The sequence below is a fragment of the Lytechinus pictus genome, chromosome 1 (assembly GCF_037042905.1).
Source record: "Lytechinus pictus isolate F3 Inbred chromosome 1, Lp3.0, whole genome shotgun sequence".
Lineage (NCBI taxonomy): Eukaryota > Metazoa > Echinodermata > Echinoidea > Temnopleuroida > Toxopneustidae > Lytechinus > Lytechinus pictus.
In genome coordinates this window covers 6,793,753-6,812,121 of record NC_087245.1, presented here as the reverse complement: position 1 = coordinate 6,812,121, position 18,369 = coordinate 6,793,753, and positions in this window count along the sequence as shown.

Here is an 18,369-nt window from a genome sequence, read left to right as displayed (position 1 = left end):
TGAATTTGAGCTATAAACCTTTGGAACCTTCCATAAATGGAATTCAATTTATTTAAAGTCATCCGGTCTTAGAAAATGAAAGTAAACATAAAGCTGGAAAATAGTTGTATTTGCTATTCCAATGTCCAACTTGATGATGAACAGACAGGTGTCTTAAATGAGTTGTCATGAAATATGTGGAAGTAAAGCACATTAATCAAATATTGCTTTACAAACCTTCAAATTATTAACCCATGGCGTCTCGTCGCCTGACTAAGGAACTTTTTTTTTTCTTTCTTCTGTTTTTGGTCAGTAAATTTTTACTCACACTTGATTGTTTGCAGCGCAATGTTTTTTGTTTTTTTTTCTTTTGCTGAAGGAATTGACAGTCAATTCTAATCTATGGCTTCAAAATCCATTTTGTAGGGAATAATGGAATTGCGTTTTGGTTCCTGATCCCCCTCCTTCAAACAAACAAACTCACTCAGTCACATTCCAATAACACAAACATATTTGCAATTAGTAATGCGGTGGTGAATCAAATTCATTTCTGCTATATACTTGGGCAGTAGGATTGCACTGGACAAAACTGTATACTCTCTTTACAATGGGAGATGTTGAGGGTGGTGGAGATGTGGAGGATGGGGTGGGGTCGTATGTAAATGCTAAATATAATAACATTCAGTTTGTAAAATATCCTTACGTTATATGAATCCATTGACATTGCTCTCTTCCCGGGCTGATTGGAAATAACTTTCTGTATTGTGTCTAATAAGTTTACCATAATGTAATGATATAGGCCTAAGTATTTACCATCACAATAGACTGTGATCGCTGTCATTGAGCTAATTAATTTCACTTTGAGCCGGGTAAAGATCAAACTCTTTCTCTATTTGTATTCTTCATCCCAAAGCAAACGAGTCTGAAGTTTAATGCGCCTGTCATAGTGCAAACACAGACCTACCATTATTTGCTATAATGCTTTAGATATGTCGCCGAATGAATAATATTGGCAGGGACTGGTCGATTTACGTTCATACCTGGTAAATTAATATCCCTAATAATATGATCAATGTTTGTTTTGATTTGGAGTTTTAGTAGTAAATTCTAGACAGTGCTTACATATGAAGTTGATGCATTGGGAACTTGAATGAAATGGGAGAATCATGTTGTCTCATAAAATCCTGAATACGGATTCTTACCTGTTAATTAAAAGCCGTTGACTTTATCTAGGCAATTGTCTCATTTGGATGCATTCAAGCAACAACCATGACAACAAGTTCGTATTTCAAAGAAGAGTTACTGTGTTTCATTTTATAACATTACGAAGATCATTTTCCACATTCCACATAATTGAACGGGAGCAATAATGTTAAATCCTGCATCATTGTACTTGATAGATTTTGAAATTATGATATATTTTAAAAATATATTTTAAAGTATGTAATTCAATGTTTCATTATGAATGATGCCAACGAGACAGGCATAGTTTTGATGCTGCGAGTCTTGCCTTTAAATTTCTCTTCAAATTAATTTGAAGTGATTGCAAATTTGTAGTGATAATTAAGTCCAATCAGATGGTACAACAAGGTACAACAAGTTATCAACTTTGATATTTCCTATTTTCTTTTGTCCAATTATTACAGTGTCATGGGGCAAAGTACATATGATAGTAACTCGAATTTGACCTCCCGATCCAAAACTGTATCTTTGTGACAAAAATGGAATGTGTATTTTTGTAATATACTTCTTAAATATCTACCATGGGGTTTTCTGAATACTTATATTTTGTACTGATATGTTTTCTGTCATCCATAGCTCAATGGAAATCAAATTATGTTAACAATTTCTAGTGTCGAAGCACTTTGATATGTTCATTAAAATTGATGTATTTAAATATACGACCGAATTCGTGTAGTCTTTGTGTGTTGAGATATATGTGACATGAAGTTGTCTTTTTTGTCTTTTTTTTTTCATTTCAGGGCCCCTTTGCATAAAAGTAAACTTTGCCTTCTAAAAGTAATTACCATGGTAACGACACTTGATAGCCAGTCAAATTAAGGATTCTCTGCAACTTATCACTGGATGGCAAAGTTACCATAATAATAACTTTTATGCAAAAGGGGTGTGAGAATTCAGCTTTTCTGCCAGCTGTATTATTATTATTGTTATTATTATTGTTATTATTATTATAATTATTATCATTAAGCTTTTTATGTATTTTGTCTCTAAAGTAGGAGTTTTTGCAACTTGAGTTATGTTTATTCGTACGTCACTCATGGAACGAGACCCTAGATAATGGGTAGGATAATTCATGAACATGATCATGATGATTTGAGTAATAATTTGATTCAGTTATGATTTTTCAGTTAATAGCCTAGTTGGTATCGATTACAAACGATTGACGAATGCATTGAATGATTAATTGGTCACTGGATTGTTAGGTGATTGACTATATTCTAATAGGTTCCTTTGAGTAAAGTTCCATGAGTGCAATACAGTGATAGATGAGCTTTAAGAGCTGCATAGCAACAAATTGAATAAACAACTATCCCTTCCTATCAAAGAATTCCACAAGTCATTTAAAGGCTTGGTCCCACTGCACTTACGGATGCAGAGAGGATGTAAAACGGAAAAGAATCTTGCCATTCGTTGGAAAACGTTATGTATCCGTTGTATACTCTTTGCATACGTGTTTCATACGCTCTGTATCCATAGAGCATCCGTCCACTGTGATTTCACTGTTCGCCTATTTTGTCAATTGTCTGGTCTGAAACGGGTGGAGCCACTCCGAAATTTTACTCGTTCGCTGTTATGAATACGTTTTGTGTCCGTCGGCCAGTGGAACCAGGCCTTTACAAGGGTACTCAAGTAATTGAGTCAAGAATAAAGATATTTCAGTCAATTGGGTGCGCGATTCGGCTATACGGTCTATATAATACTTTTATTTTATTTAAAAAAAATCAAAGGAAACGAATGCGATCATATCAGCAATATGACATTTTCGATTACTTCTGAAATTTTTTTAAAAGACAAGTTATGATTATATGTTCAGATACTTATAGGTATTATTATTATCATTATTATTAATACCATTATTATCATTATTATTATTAATACCATTATTATCATCATGATTATTGATACCATTATTATTATCATGATTATTTCCAGATAAAGTGGGAACCGAGTGTTCATATGAAATAGATTAATAAGAAAAAAATGAATAAAATAAAATAAGATAGGAAGTTTGCTTTGATCCGGTCTTCCCCTCCCATTATGTATGTTATGCATTTCCATTAATTACAATCCAGTGAAAGGAAGATATACACTCAGATGCTATCTAGAATCTGATCAATGTCTTGAAAATGAAGTCAGTATTCAAACATCGTTAATGAAACTCACTTTATTCGTCATGTTTGCTGTTTCTCTTTCTTCCTCCGTTGCCTGGCTATACCATGGTTTCAATATTTGCTCTACTCCATGCGATGGTTGCCTTCATTCAGGCACACTTAGCATTATAAAGTCCGAAATCTCAAATGCGATGTATTTTATTTATTTCCATAGATTGGTTTCGGCCAACAAGATTTTATTTTTCATTTTTATTTATCTATTTATGTTTTTATTTTTTTCATTTATTTATTTATTGTTGGCTATTTGTGGTATGTCCCTTATGTAATTTGAGAAGGAAAAATATTTAGGGAAGGGGACCTCTAAATTATTTGCGTGTAACATTTCCTTTTATAATTGAAAGCGTTAAGTGGATTTTGTTTATTGGTGATATCACTGGCGTATAGATAAAAGATGGCGGCTTGGGTCATTGGGTCCCTTTACCTCCCAAAAAGCCCACAAACAAGAGAAAATGGTAGAAGAAGAAAAACAAACAAAGTAAAGGGAAGAGGGTGAAATATGTTATAATTTTCCGTATTATGTCAAAATCTGTCAAACTATGATTTCTTTACAAAATAAAATCGCTCGCTAGCGATGCTTAAGAAATTTTGCCCCACACACAAGGACAAGCCCTTAAAATTGTTGGCTTTTTCCGCCACTGATTGGTATCGTATAATTTCGTATAATATTACTTTTCCCCAACAACTTTATTGTGTATTGATCTGAGGCTAAAGTCCATACTAACGAGTTACCGGCGACTCTTTCTTTTTCTCTCTGCCTGTTTTCTCTCATCAGGCTCATGGCAGTCAATTGGAGTCCGCCTGAGTATAATTATAACATCATTCACCATCATTTTGTCCCCGCTTGGAATATAACATGATGGTCGAAAGGCTATGTCAGGACATGACAATAATGCTTTCAGCCCATTATCCATGATATTTTGGTGTGTACTCGTCGGTACATAACGTGATTAGATTTCTACCAAGCTTTTATACCATCAAAGTTGATATGACAGGTGTAAGTTGATATGGAGTCAGTTTGGTGTGTCGAGTTCTGGTCTACAGCAGGTGGAACATTGAATTGCGAATGGATATAATTCATTTCACTGAGGTAAGATAATAACAACCAGTATTTCTCAAATATTGCGTATTAATTTTTTTTTCACGCCATGTTACTTTTTCACTCAAGGATTACCTTAAAAAAAACTCATAATCTGCAATTATATAGGTCTAGATCTAAACCCGGCATTATTATACTACCCAAATTATCCCTTTTAAAAATAGTGCTTCCCCATATTTTTTTTTTCGTTAAGACACTTTTTACAAATGAACCAAGTGAGATATCCTTCAGTCACACAAACGAAGCCGATTTCAAACAAACCGAGGTTATACATTTTACATCATTGGAAATAACACAATACATTTTGTCAGTCTGTGGTCCATTTCATCAGCCTGAGTGTGACTGCCTTGGCGTTATTATAATTCCTAAGCGTGTAGATCTTGCCAAAATTACTGTCAAAACAATTTGCCCAATGTTTGTATGAAAAATGTTTGTATGAAAAAAAGTATTTTGTTATCACTGGGTCCATCACTATGGAACACGCGATACATTTACAATAAAGTGAGACTATTCATCTCTTCATTAAATATAGTTTATTGATTCACCAACATTTGATAAATAGAAAATATAATCTCAACATAACAATTGGTAAGGGGTTGGAAGACCTCCCAGAGTTGTTTTCTGTTATGATGACCATCAGTCAAAGATTTTGAATTTTAACTCACTCCGCGACCTCTTATTATGAATGTATATACACCATCAACAATATAATTGAGAGGACATGTTATATACGAACTGACTTTTAGAAACGGTTATTTTTCCAGATTCAATGATTTTACTCTGTTGGGAAGATTCTAATGCATTTGCACCACAATAATATGTTACAAAGATCATATGGTAGAATCGCAGAATACTCCCAACATGCCCAATACTCCCCTTTTCAGGATGGTATCTCACATAACCATCGCAATTCACAGTAAACTCTATAATCCCAATTGTGTTTTATATTTTAAGACTAAATAGTACAGAATATATGACATTATACCTATAGCTTTGATTTAAAGGGGTACTCAGGGCTTAAAACGATTATATCTAAATAAATAGAATAAAATTCACTGAGCAAAGTGCTGAAAATTTCATCAAAACTGATAACAAATAAGGAAGATATTTAAATTAAAAGTTTAGCAATATTTTATGGAAACAGATATAAAAATATGCACGTCGTCATGAATATTCATTAGGTGGGATGATGATGTCACAACGCCTTTTTACTTTTTCTTATGATATATAACATGAAATCATAATCATTTCATATTTTCATGCTTGTGGGTAAACATATGTCTCTCTTATCATAGAATATGCTGCAACAATGAAAATCTATATTCATCAACTCACTTGCCATTCCATTTTTTTGTTTAGTTCTTGGAGGACAAATTTTGAATAAACATGATATCATGTAATAAAATACAAAAGAACAAGTGGGGTATATGACATCATTAGTTTGTGTTACGAATTAAAAAAAGATGATAATTTTCGCTATTTTATCTAGAACCTGATAATTGTTCACTGGAAATCTATCTCAAGCCCTTGAGAAAGTATATATTATAATTCGATAAGATTGTTGCAGGGTTTATTTGTTAAAAATGCCATTCAACCCAGGGCCCTTGGACATAGCCCTGGGAAGCGGGAGTATAGGGGTGCTTCAGCACCCCAATATTTTCCCTGGGGGTGTTTCGTATATTGTTTTCTATAGGCAGCACCCACTGTAATTCCGGTACGTGTATCAAATTTGAGAAATACATGGAAAATGACCAAGATTTAGTGTTGAAACTTTTTTTTTTGCTTGTCATTTTTTAGACCAAAATTACCTTCATTTTGTAGCAAAAGCCTTTTTTCTTATTTTTTGCTTGTCAAATTTCTTGGAACCGAAACGACCTTCATTTTGCAGTAATAACCTTTTCTTTTTCTTTTTTATTGTCAATTTTTTTAAGATTAAAACTTCCTTCATTTTGTAGCGAAAGCCTTGTCAAATTTACTTAAGCACCCCCAGCAAAAAAATCGTTCCCATGCAGGGCCCTATGGGTGAACGCGCGTGCCAATTTTCGTCGCGATCGACGGCCGAGATCATGGGGGGGGGGTGTCTTTTTAGGCTTCGAAAGGGCCCAGTATATTTAGGGTTAAACATTGTCAAAACAAAGCATTTATGAGTGTTTGATATTCAGATTTTCACATAACATGCTGTAAATTTGTTCCGTAAGACAAATTATTTCCAATACATGTGCTTAAATGCATCAAAAAAATATAACTATACTTTATAGCTTGTGAAACATATTTGCCCTGCAATCAGGGCAAAGATGGAACTCTACAAACGGGTTTAACATTAATGGTTTAAGTTCAATTCAGTATTGCATCATCTCATTACATAATATATTATAGTTAATATTTATAATTTTAAAAATGAATATACTGCATAAGCACATTCAGCCGTCGAAAAACACTATCATATGCGATCAAATGAAAAGCTATTATTTACAGCTTCAACATGGTGTTCACTGAATTTTGTCTCAGTTTAACACTCATGATATCCTTGAATATTCAGTGAAAACACTTTTTAATTTTTTTTTTTAAAGCTCGCAAATAATCAAGTATTACAGACTGTGTACATACCCAGCGCAAATGACAGACCGTTACGCACAGGTCTCGACTGAAAAGAACGAATGTCGTTTCAAATGGACTATTCGAAAGCATTCACTTTGATGAGATTGTTCAAGACTATCAAAATTATGTTTCATTATCATTCAACATGTTTAAAGAGGTGATTTATTTTTGTTGGCTTCATATAAACTTCAGTTCAGAATAAAATGGAGCAATGAAATATGTATAGTAATATTTTCATATGAATTATGTAAACTACATCAAACTCAGTCATGTCAGTTGAATTTACTTTTCCAGCTCTATTTCTCTATTTTGTGGATGGGGTAGATTTTTTTATGTACGGAGTTAACATAACAACAATGTAGGCAAGACGGAGGGAAATGTGTGGAATGTGTACTATTTGCATCATGACTTATAAAGGAAAAAGTTACTGTGACAGACGAATGATAATAATACAGACATGTATATCTCGACGGTATATCAAGCTCATGGTCAATCGATCAGTGTGTGTATAGGAGGGCAGGTGTTCCCTGGTTACATCACTTCCCATCATAACAACCTCATTTTCACATCCAGGGAGTTCACAATAATGCCTTGTGATTCATACATTATGTGAGGGAAGGGGGGAGCGTGAAATTTATGCAGAATCACAAGATCAGGTGTTTTGACATCCAGAGAAAGAGAGTGAGGTTTTTTATTTGATTATGTCATTATTCCATTGTCATTGTGCAATTTGGAGGTTTTGTTTTTCTTAATTCGGAGAAAAACCAAACCAAATAGAAGATGATTATAAACAGATATGACTACGAATACTACAACAAGATTTATGGTGCATTTTTTTATGGGGGTGACAGAGAAAACAAAACAAGTAAGCAGGGGATATTGTGTAGATATAGGTGAGAGTTAGACAGGAAAAAACAGGGATGGGTAGAAAGAGAAAGCAATGTGAGACTTGCCATCCAATTGGGATAATACCTATCCCATGCACACATTCATTGGAAGCAAATTAATCTTAAAGCTTTAGACACTTCTAAATTATTCAGCATCCAGTTTAAATATAGCAAAATACTGAATGATCATTTCGGACAAGGGCATTTGCATTAGAAAAATACTGCTGCACTGGAAAATGCGAACGATAACCATCATAGTTGTCATTTTGTGTACTTTAAAGATGTCATCTAAAAGGTGTATTTACTTTCTCTTGTACGTGGAAACAAACATATAAATCTTGGCGTGTGTAATATATCACGTCGCACCTCTATAATGTCTGTAGCCGCCGTATATAGTCGCGTCTGACCAGGTTGCTAAAATTATAGTATTGCTGGTTGAATTATGTTTGTATTAAAGTACGATAGCAAAATATTGATTTAAACAATAAAACCCATTGTCTGGTCGTCGTAATGAAGTTTGCTGTAGGATGAATGCCATGAAATTGAAACAGTAACGGATCTTAATGTCAATCCGTGTGATGAGCCCGCTTCATATCTACGTTCAATTTAGCTATTTTACAATCAATTTCAAAGAGTAACGGAGATGGGAATAAATTAACCATGAAACCTATGTTAGGATCGATGAGGGGAGGGGAGGTGTCGGTGAACACTTCGTTGATAGAGCATGAACAAATATTTGAATAACGCGAAAATGAATGGCAGATATATATTCGTGTTGGTGCAGCCTCGATGGTTGAGGGAAGGGATTAAATAGATTGGGAGTAATTTGAGAAAATATATAATCATGCTTACACCAGAATGATTGATGAAAAGAGGTGCATGAGTGTGTAATTAGTGAGTATAATTATGATAACATGAGATAGAAAGAAGAGAGGGGGAGTCAGCGATATGCATTTGTTATACCCTAAGAGCAAAAAAATAAAATCATACACAACAGTTAAATGCCCCCCCCCCCTCCATCGATCAGAGTCACTTATCAAACACGGAAAAATAGTAATGATGATTCATTATCATTGTGTGCTATATAATTTTATTTATCAAGCATGGCTAGCCCCCTAAACACACCTATATTCATTCATTAAGTTTGTTTTATTCGTTGTTGTCTTGTCGAAGAAGGTAAAGACACCATGCATACTAATCAATGCTGTAATGAGGGGCTGATTCTTATCTATTTATGCATTATTATTATTTTTACAGTAATGCTATTTCATTTTGTAATTTTACTGTGTGTACAATGCAATTATGTAATTATGTGTCAAACCAATTTTGGGCAGTATTTTACACAATGCGGGAAGCATTATTGTCCAGTAAGGTTACAAAATAAGCAGCAGTTACCTTAGAATGGGCAAAATTGTCATCACACTGGAGAAATAAAAATGCCCAAAATAAATGCCCAATGTTGGTTGGACACATAATCACCCTCATGGAGCACTTTTACCCAATATCGTGTAAAGATCCTTATTTACCCAATCAGGTGTGGGCGAGAAGGCATGCATGTTAGTCATACCCATCAAATTTGACTATCCGGGCTACCTGACTGGGTGTACCAGGGTCTCCAAGATATTTTATTTATTGTCTTGTTTTGATTGCGGTATCTTACAAAAACATGCATCTATATCATTATCAAAATGGATAAAGATACCGCAAGTAAATTTTATTTATTACTACCTTATTGCCTCATGCATGGACATAGTATGGTGAATGTAATATGACGAAAACTAAAATATTTAATGATAAATGTTGTAAGTGCGAATGACACATCAATTTTAAATAATTACTTTACATCAAGGATAGATGTGTGTAACAACCTTGGATGGGAAGTAATGCTCCGTAGCCTTGATAGTTGGTGAGGATTGTTGCATTACTGCATTATGTGTCACCGGCTTCGGTGTTTTATACGGTAGGTTATTTCAATGGGAGGGTCACAACGACCCGAAAGTGAAGTCTATCGTTTTCTCAATTGATAGGGAAATTTAAAGGACCCAAAACTCTGCTATTTCTGTCCTTCTTTCTCCCCCTCACATTTTACCCTCTTTTTCACTCCTTACATTTGGAACAAATTTGTATCAGGGGCGGGTCCAGGATTTTCAAGGGGGTGGCACATTTTCCCACGAAATTTGACAAGCAAAAAAAAGAAGAAGTTTTCACTTGAAAATGAAGGTCATTTTGTTCACGTAAAATTTGAGAATCAAAAGAAAAGAAAAGAAAGTCCTCACTTGTTTATGAGCGACATATTCCCATTCAAAATATTTCTTGTGACTTTCAAGGGGAAGGGCACACTTGTGTATGAATGGCATATTCACATTAATAATATTGACTATGAAGTAAGTATGCAGACAGAGTGAAAACTAAACCGTTAAGACCGAGTGGAAGTTGGCTCAAGTGACAATAAGACCAAGAAAGTGATGACGGGACCAAATGAAAACAGGACTAGTTCAGATTTAAGACCAAATGGGTTTACGCCATGATAGTGTTCGACAATCTAAGAATTATAGACCATGTGTTAGTAGGCCAAGTGGACACTGACATACTGTTGGGGGACTAGGGGACCATGGAACCCCAATAGTTTCATGTCCAAGAAAAAAAGAAAGAAAATGTAAGGGAAATGGTAAAATATAACACTGTTCTCTGAATATTATGTCAAAATCTTTCGAAAAATTAGAATTTTTTTCAAAATGGAAATAAAAGAGTCAGCCTTGATTAATAAATGAAATAATGATACAGTTATATAGAGTATGTTTGCAAATGCTCATTGAAATGCATTATCAAGTTCTTGATTTTTAAGTATTAAAAAAACAGAATCGTGATTGAATTTCTTACTGATTGTTTGCTCAATTCAGAATTCAATAAGGAAGATTTGAAATTAAGATACGCAATCCCATCAATATTTGACTATCATTATAACTATCATAATTTTATCTACATTTCAAGTTATGTCAGCTTCAAGAAAGTTGTAAAGTCATAAGTGATATTGCATCCACGTTCTCTTTGACAATTAATAAAAATCAGTTCCTAAATCAGACGCCATTAATCCACAAAAGGTTAACCAATTATGATCCTAGCCATTCTATCTAAAGAAAAGAAGCATCATGAGCTTGCCTTTCATGTATTACAGCAAACAGACGCACCCCAAGAGCTAAATGAAGACAAAACAAAACAAACACAGAATTTCCTGCTGGATCATAACTGAACAGAAAATCCATATTTATCTTTCGATTTTGTGCAGTACTTGGCCAAAGAAAATTTTAGAATTGCAGAGCATATTATCTTTTTGTTGTGCCTCAGACGTGAACAAACCAGACAGCTAACGACTTTGGTGTCACTAGAACTTACAAAATCACCGCTGTTCTTTTCCATGTTTTCTGCGAAAGCTAAATGGGGGGGGGGGGTTGTCAGGGAAGATTTGTTCTCCCGGGGAGTTGTCCTAGAGGAGGGGGGGGGGCACTAAAATACCTCATACCAAAGACCGTAACGATTGGTCATTGGGCTGGTTTCTACTGTTGATTGCAAGTAGGTGATAACTGTGCATAATTAATCATTAAAATCAGCTCCGCAATCAATCGTTGAGATTTATAATACTGGATCAAATCTTTCTTTTTTTTACCAATAAAAAAAATGCAGATGAAAAATAATGATAAAATTGGAAAGATCATGCTAACTGTCGTGAGGGAGTGGGGTGTTTTCGAGGATCTACCCTCCAGGAAAGTTGTCCCTAGAAAACTTAGAGAACCCATAAGTGTCATGACTTATTGAATAAAAATATTTTATTGTCAGTTGTGTTTTTTTTTTTAGAAAAAAAATGATACCAACGGATGCAAACATTAAAGAAACCCCATTTAAGTCTGTATTCGCTTGATTGAAATAGGCAAAGTAACGTTTTTATCTTGATTTCATGAGGTTAGACAGGGGTCCAGTGATCTTTTATAAAGACAAACAAGTTTCTAACTTATGATAGGCTTAACAAGGTCGTCTTCCTACGTTAGTTCACGTCTGTGCTGGTGACATTCTTGGGTATTTCTATATTTTGATTTTGTTTTGTTATTTTTCGCTCTCGATGGGGGTAAACAGATTTATAATCAAGTTGCGCTATGATTGTCCTTAACCAGGTGTAAATCTAGAACAAATACTCGATAGTTGCATAACCTTGCGTTAGCATAATGTGGAATCTAATTAATCATTACTAATTGTCATTAGTGATAAGCAGATAATACAACGCTCAATATAACTTTAAATATCATCAAGAAGTTCAAAATACAATGCTGTTTTAGAGAACGATATTGTAAGCTGATCGCATGTTAGAAGTCGTTTTTATCAAGTATATTTATCTAACGTCTAAAAATAAATAGCTTTTGGTCCTTTTAAGTGATACATCTTAAATTAAAATCTAGAAATAGGATTTTTTTATTTATTTTATGCTCAATCTTGTTATGTTTTATTATTTTGTAAATTTACCGTATCTGTTTGTTTTCCGTTTTGCCGAATAGGCCTGTATTGTTTATTGATTTCAAGATATTTTCTGCATTTCGCTTCTTTTTTCCACGTTATTTCTTGAGGTGAATTGATCATGTCTATTGGCAAAATAAGTGCTATTTCTGTGAGCTGATATTTCCGTACCCCTTCTTAAATCATACGTCCCACTGTACAATCTACCCACAAAACCCAAAAGTAATATATAGAATGAATAATGAGTATTGTCAGTTTTATCTGAAATTCTAATTGAATCAAATGCCCCCCCCCCCCTTTGGACATAAAGTTTGTCGACCCCCCACACACACCTGTACCTTCACCCTCATCCCAACACACGCACACCCACACAAACTTACACACCCACAAGCAAAACAATGCAATCAGAGGTAAAGGGCAATACACTGCTCAGATAAACTGACAAATATTTCAAGGTTCAAAATGATTAGAATACAGAGATAATGATTTTAAAAAAGTCCTCTTAAGTGATTTGGACCAAGTGTTGATAAGCATAAAAGAAGCCCCAGATGAAGTAAGTTTATACACCATAAGAGGGGGAACCGTCAAAAGCAATGGGTAAAAATCAAAACAGGTTATAAACCATACCCTCTCGTTAAGAAAACAACATAATTATGTAAAAGGCTGCTGGGCTAAAGTCAGTGTAATAACATTCAAGTCCTTTGGAAGCGCATAGAGGGACGTTATTATGATATGCGCTATATTGTTATTATTATAATTTTTCGACAAATCTCACACTTACCTACCCCCTCCCCATTATTGATACACCTTTTATTTGATTGTTCTACTGATTGTGTTTTATATATCAATATGCGCTGTTTATACTGTATATCTACGTGTCTATCTAATTGTGTATGAATTGCGATTGTATAATGGGGATAATAGTGGCTAACAGATCTTTGACTTGAATGATACTACCCTGTGTTTTATCAAGAATGCGTTAATAAATAATTGATAAATCAATTCAATAAATACATGTACCGAGATGATAAAACCCGCAAAATATAATGCTATATGGAGAGCTTGCTCAAATTTATTTTCGTATATATTTTTTCCTAAATTCGTTCCACTCATACTTCCAATTTTTACTTCTCCGATCTGCAAATAGGTATTCTGTTTATTAATAGGTTAATAGAAGTAATGCAAGCAAAGGAAAGTAACTTCAGGCAGCTTCATGACCTTCTTTTCTTCTATTTTTTCTTTTCGAAAATAAAAATTAAACGTAACATTTTCTTTCTTAAATAAGATCAAATATCAATTTTGCTTTTGCGCTTTGCGCTTTGCGCGGAAAGTTACAATGTTGCCCTTTCTCTTATCTATTCATTCGCTTATACAGAGTTATAATATTCAGGAATGAAATAGGATATTTAATTATACCGTGTAAAACCAAGGAGACATCTCCTTACGAATAGAGATAACGGAGTGTTTCTTTACGCGTCACATCAGTGATTTTTACATAGATGTTAGATGTTAGATAATGACATGCAAGTATGTAGTTTTACTTTCATAATGTAAATGCATTGATGTGAACCATTAAGTAGTAATTGAAGTTGAGTGAGTACGATGGGTAAGCAACTGAGTAATGAATACATTCAACCTTGATTTTTTTTTATCTGATGTTATTCAAAACATAAAAACGCTAGAATTGTTGCAATTTATTTATTATTGCCATATATCCTCTAATCAACTGAATAGCTATTGGACAATGAGAAGTGGCACGTGGCGCCATGATACCAAGATTAAAAAAAAATCCTTTTTTTTACAGTTAAAATATTTGATTTTTACATTTTTAGAATTATTTTAAGTTGATTAGGCGCACGATTGTGTCATCTCAGTTTAATAGTTTATGTGTCTTCAGTTCTTTTTCTTCATTTTTTCCACATTTTTCCTCTTTTTCGTTTCATTGTGACTTGAAATACCAGAAGCCGGTTACTTTAGTTTAGATCTGGACGTTATCATTTCTTGTATCGGTATACACATCAATACACCAGTCCTCCTCTTTTGTATTGGTGTATATACCGATGCAATAAGTGAGTGTAGTGTTTTCCAAAGAAATAACTACTAACGTCCAGATCTAGAATACGGTTACTCCTCCCCCCCCCCCCATAGGGGTTATAGGGTTGGCGAAAATAGTCAAATGGACTGGTTGCCAAATAAAAAGAAGACCCCTCCCCTTTCCCGTAACATCACCGTTGGCCAGAAGGCAATTAAAGAAAATGATAACTTTCTCCAGCTTCGCTCCGTACTGCACACAACACTTTCGTCCAATTAAGTTTCCAATATTAGAGGCATGTCTGACAAGCGTAATACATCAACCGAATTAACTTGTGTTTCTATTTTAGTCGAATCGTCATCCTTTTACTCACTTATGCCAAGAAGGAAAGAAAAGAAGGAAATATTGTCAAGATGCGAAACGATATATGCAAATTTATATATACCGATATAATGTCATGATATCGGTATATCGTTTAATCCCTTTTAACTAAAAACCACATAGCTAACTAATAACTCAACTCAATGAATTATTATTTCTACAAAAAAAAAACAATTTCGAATGACCTCAAAAATTCTGGAGCACTTTTGTTAACTACGATTATTAATGAAAAATTGTAAATTTATAAGTGTTTTTTTGCTTTGTAGTAATCTTTGTTATTCATTCACTTCAGCAAAAATGTATACATACATAATATAGAAACTAAAAGATAAGTGTGATATAAAAGGCGGGATACTTTGACAATATTGTCACAAGTAAACCACTTCATCGATTTATTAATCACACTTTATTCAGCGGATTTACTTTCTGTATATATTTTGTTACTAAAATGTGAATCTTTTACTGCTAATTAACAATAATTATCGCCTTATTTTTTTAAAATATCAATTAGAATGGCTATCAAGACACCCCATATGCTTTCTTTCATATCGTTTCGATTTGAAATAGCAATTACATGGGACTCAATACATCATCATTGATCGTGTTGAACTTAGATTGATTTGAACAATTAAGATATATGTTGCAGAGTTCTGAAAAGTTACTGCTGAAAATGATGTGATTGGAATATTAAGATGTATTCATATTTTTTGGTAAAACTGCTCTATTCATGACGTTATGAATTATGAGCTGATGATTACCCCCCTACCTTTTCTTTCATATTTTGAAATTTCAAACTAATTTGTTTTTATTCCAAGAATGTAATCATATTTAGGATATAATATGTGAAAGATCATCATTGATGCGAACCACTTTGATACAGGATAGATATTTTACACACAAATCATGTTAAAAAATATAATTATGGTTTCTATATAATGACGTTTTTAGGGAAATTGAATGCGTGATAAAATAAGGTCACACATTGCATATGCATTCAGCATGCATGAAACTGCTGCACCGAAAAACCCCAAATTAAGAAACTTCAATCTTCGTTATTTCCGAATTTGACGACATTTTCAGCAGTGGTTTACTAGCATGAAATGAGAGAATGGTATATCCTGTTTCCTATTTCTGTATAAAGCACCTTCTCAATTGAAGTGTCATTGTTGGGATTCCATTATCTTAAGAGACCGAGCGCTTTAGAGAAATTTGGGACCTTTCGCAATCCTCACGGACGCTAATATTAGGGTCCCCTAACACAAAGGTTAACGCTTAATCATACACTTGATTTTTAAGATTGATTGTACATTATAGTCAATAGAATCAAACGTAGAAAACTGCTCTACAATCAATGCTATATAAGCTTTGTGTTACAGGGGGTTACAGGCCCTACAGATCTGCTTTTCGTGTGCAAAATTCTTTCCCGCGACACCCGCACCATACATGCATGTATATTATGACTGATGGCTGGAGATATTCGAAATGCAGGACCTACAATAGATTATGACATGGATAAGAAAGTGTTTTTTCAAACAAATCGAGTACATATTGAGTGAGGAAAAGGTTACTGAATTAAGGCTTAGATATAGGTCATTACAGGCCATCGAATCGGTATTGCATTTAATGTGGATTATTTTAATTGATTCCATGGGTCAGATCACCTCTCCAGCCGAAACCATTTCGCATGCGTTGATATGTACACAGCATATGCAATATGCCTATACATTGTGTGCTAGAGGCATGTCGTTTGTGTAGGAGTAAACAAAAAAAAAACCCTCAAAATCGACTGAAATTCAGACGTATTTGCGGGGTTTTTTCTTTTGTATACTCCTTCTACACAAATGGTATGCCTCTAGCACACAATGTAATGGGCATTATGTTTTACTTTCCCCAGAAATGGGGGATTAGATTCAAATTCTCGGGAGGACCACTTCCATTGATGAGTGGATACCAGGCACGACCATGGGGTTTCGAAAAGCACCCTAAACAAGGGAAGCAAGTCATTCCAGATTATGAAAATGCATCTCTTAACAAGTATTTAGCTTGTGAAACCCTACAAGTATTGAAAACATATCCTCCTTTTCAGTATTTTAAACATCGTTTTTGACACCCTGATAACGTTACATAGGCCTATACGTAACGTACTTGCCCACTCTTTCCCTTTTTACGCGTGGTCGCGCCTGGTATCCACTCTTCAATGGAAGTGGGTCCCCGGGCGGCATCTCGAGCTCTGGGAGGAACCAAATGTGGCTTTGGAAAGTCGTCCTAAATCGGATATATCGCTGTTACCATAGTAGCAACCAGAGTTTTGCACACGAAACGCAGATTGAATGTTTCCGTTCCAGATGCGAAACGAAAAAAAAATCTCATGTCACACAATTTGCATTGCAGGACAAAGTTTTACGACCATGACGACGGGCCCAAAAGTCTCTTCCAAAATCAACTACCGTCGCAAATAAGCGTTCGCGTTCTCCAACGAAAGGTCGGGATTATGATGTCTGTCGGACGTCATGTCTTAATATAACTCACAGGTTTTAAAAGACTGAACAAATTGACGTACATATTGTGAATTATCAAATCCAAACATGAACATGATGAATGTATGATTTATGGGTGGGGCCTGGGGTGGGGTGGGCCCGAGGTTGGGTGGGGTGGAGGCTGGTGATGGGGTGAGTGAGGGTGTTATAGCCACATGCACCAATAATTGGAGCAGGGGACAAGTGCCTCCATATATTTTGAAAAAAAAGTTATTTTTGCATTGCAAATTTTTGGAAAAATGTACGAAACGTGTTCAATAAGTCGTTCTTTTCAACCTTTGTGTTAATCCTGGATGCTCTGATCACTTGCTTACCTTTTTATTAGATCATCGGATTCATAACGCCGCTCAGTATCCATGGTATCATACTTGAAAATGTAATTCTCATTGACTAAAGCATGCACTGAACCAAGGAATGGCAACCTTGTATGAGTTGAGTGAAATAAATTGTAATGAAGTGCACTCCAAGAAAAAAAAATAATTGGATGAGGGGCAATTTATTTTATTTATGGTCATGGCTATATTATAACATGTAAAGTTAAACAATGTTGGTCAGACGAGAAACAAAGGGAGCCACATGACTGAGCCCTGGACATTCAAAACAAAACAAAAATAGTTTTTCACCCTCAAGGAGAAAAATTGACAAGTCAAAAAAAAGTTTCGTTAAAAAATGACGGTGATTTTGGTTAAGGAAAAAAATTGACAAGCAAATGCAAAAATGTTGGTCCTATTTTATTTGTTAGTTTTTTTTATTTCTGATATTCAGCATACCTACCAGATTCCCAGGGGGTGCAGCCTACGGAGAATAAACACACGACGCAGCCCTCCCCCCCCCCCCCTCCGGTATATCAGCACCCAATTCAATTCAATTCAATAATGGTTTATTAAAAACATGCCTCGCAGCCAAAGGCTGAATAAAAACAAGTGTACAATTTACAACAATA